Source organism: Myotis brandtii, unplaced genomic scaffold (genome assembly GCF_000412655.1).
Source record: "Myotis brandtii unplaced genomic scaffold, ASM41265v1 scaffold185, whole genome shotgun sequence".
Taxonomy (NCBI): Eukaryota; Metazoa; Chordata; class Mammalia; order Chiroptera; family Vespertilionidae; genus Myotis; species Myotis brandtii.
In genome coordinates this window covers 8846872-8849551 of record NW_005356870.1, presented here as the reverse complement: position 1 = coordinate 8849551, position 2680 = coordinate 8846872, and the positions used below count along the sequence as shown (strand labels likewise).

The 2680-nt window shown below is 47.2% G+C and overlaps 1 protein-coding gene across 1 annotated transcript in view; it reads right to left on the bottom strand.

Moving 5' to 3' along the window:
- The window catches only part of ZDHHC2 (zinc finger, DHHC-type containing 2), a 60495-nt gene extending 60260 nt beyond the window's left edge, over positions 1–235 (bottom strand). Inside the window, exon 1 of the mRNA XM_014537909.1 lies at positions 231–235. The gene's annotated coding sequence lies outside the window, so the exon portion shown is untranslated. The remainder of the gene's footprint in view (positions 1–230) is intronic.
- Between the last annotated feature and the right edge of the window lie 2445 nt (positions 236–2680).

Below are 2680 nucleotides of genomic sequence, written 5' to 3'. Positions count from 1 at the left end.
GGAGACTGCGGGCTCGGGGCGGGGCGCACCTCCACGCCCCGAAGCGGGCTGAGGGCTGAGGACGAGGCACTTTTGGTGGAGAATCCGCCGGAGTGAGAAACTAATGATTCGCCCTGAGGATTTGAACTCCTGCCGAATAGAAGAGTGATTGGAAGAGTGACCGCGCCCAGGGCCCGCGGGGAGCCCGGTCCCGCATCCTCTTCCCCAGCCCATGCCGGTGCCCCGCCCACTGCACAGCTGGTTCCGAAGCGCTTGTTGGAAGTCCTGGGAGGGACCCCAGAGTAGTCAGACCAAAGCCACGGACTTACGATGGTGAAACGGGGAAAATGCACATGCTTCTGAGAGTTCCTTTTCCCCCTTCATCTTATTATGAACAAGTCAGTCAATGCAGTGGATCTGAATTATATACATAATTGCTCTGTATAAACAATTTAAATGAACACCGGTGGGTGTATGTATACTGACACCACAGAGCCGCCATAGTGAATGAACTTCATCTGCATCTGCAGGATGAAAAGATAAAGCAGGAGTAATAAAAAGCACTGATTTGCATAAATTTAGCCAAAGAAATCTAAGCTCTTATGAGTTTGTGGTTATCTTTCTGTGACTGGATTAAACAACAAGCTAATCTTCTCTCCTATATTAGACTCAAATAGCTACTATATTAGACTCAAGTCCCAAATCCCTGCGCACATCTATTCAAAAATGCATAGAAAATGTCAGTCACGTTTCTGTGGGACTTGAAATAATTGAAATGAAAAGAATGTCAGTCCCCAGGAATCGCTTTATTTTGTTGTAGCACCATTTACCCTCTACTGGTTATACCCTGCAGGGTAGATGAGTATAAACACGTAACGTCCCCGAAAATCTTAACTTCTCCCATGGATGTTAACCTTATGTTCCCAGTCAGGAAATACTGAAAACAAGAAATAAAAGTCCCTCACAGGCCTGGAACGCCCTCAGAGAGATGAGCAAATCCGTGATTGAAGGTCACTCAGGACTCGTACAGAATGAAAAGGAAGGGATCCGATTCCCAGAGGGGGAGGCAGGGCAAACTGTGCCTCTTTCTATGGCGGAGGCTACAGTTTCCTGTGCTGCCAGGGTCTTGAGGTCAGAAATGCAGTAACATTCTACACAGTTTTCACGTCTTTTATTTTTTTGGAAGAATATGCCGGTGTAACATCTTGGAGGAGGCTACATTTTTATTCGTTATCTAAAATGTGACTTCATTGTTCATACTTATCCTATATAATAAAAGGCTAATATGCAAATCGACCGATCGGCAGAACAACCAGTCGCTATGATGCGCACTGACCACCAGGGGGCAGATGCTCAACGCAGGAGCTGCTCCCTGGTGGTCAGTGTGCTCCCACAGGGGGAGCGCCGCTCAGCCAGAAGCCAGGCTCATGGCTGGCGAGCGCAGCAGTGGTGGTGGGAGCCTCTCCCACCTCCTCAGCAGTGCTAAAGATGTCAGACATCCCTGAGGGCTCCCGAACTGTGAGAGGGCACCAGGCTGAGGGAGCCCCCCCCCCCACCCCCAGTGCACGAATCTCATGCACCAGGCCTCTAGTTCTAAATATTTGTGGAATAATTGCAACCTATCCTTCACCATTTTAAGAGTACTACCATTACTGAGTTCTCCAAGGGTACCACTCTTATCCTTTAAAAAAGGTTGGGCTCCGGCAGAATTATCTCAAAAGCCACATGAGGACAGGATTCATCTCTGCATAATCACTCATTAGGCATGAGCATGCGTGCACATGTCATCTCTCTAAATAGCGGGCTTTGGTGAGAGTGGAACAATGACTTTAGTTTTTAGGAATTGGGGGTCATGGTCAATTAAGAAGAAATGTCACCAGAGACCTCCTCTTTAGAGAGAAGTACAGAAGGTTAACTCACTAATTTTAGATATTCAATAGTTACAACAAATTGTGACTTTCATGTAATCATTTTGATAAAACTGCTACAGCCATTTTTGAAAAAGAGAGTCAGCCAACACAAAGGAGAGAGAGGGCAACACTAAGAAGAGGAAGGGGATGGCCAGGCAGGGGGAGGGGGAGGGGAGTATCGGAGAAGAGGAGACGGCCCCCTCGCCTGGCCCACCCAGTCCCTAAGGACCAAAATTCCATCCTTAGGCCTCTGCCTGGGTGCTCCACCCACTCAGGAATTTGTGAAAGTCATTAACCTCTGAAAACGAAAAGACCCTTATTGTCAGTCCCTGCTCCCAAGAAGGAAACTTGATCTTGTTCTCCCTCTAGCCACGGTGGACTTTGAACCAGCTCCCCACACACTTCTGTCCCCAAACCTCAAACCTATTTTGCTGTCACAGTTAATACTCCAAATTTCCCTCCTGCTCCCAGATCCAGGTTAAATTTTCCACTTACTCCCTTTCATAGTCTGAATCAAGACTAGCATGTCAGCCAGGCCCATGGATCCACCCTCTTTAGGGAGTATAGACTTCCATTCATGCCGCCTATACCAACCTCCCAGAAACGTTACCAGGTCCCTTGTTTGATAGTTACACTTCCTTTTGAAAGTGTTCTTAGAGGGATGCATTGCATCTCTGAAGTATAAGGTCACTTTTATTTCTCTCAGATACGTGATAAATTGTTTTGATTTTACTCTCAGGGTATGGTGTGTGGCAAATGCTTCCTTCTGAATTTCACTAGGCCTGGTAGGA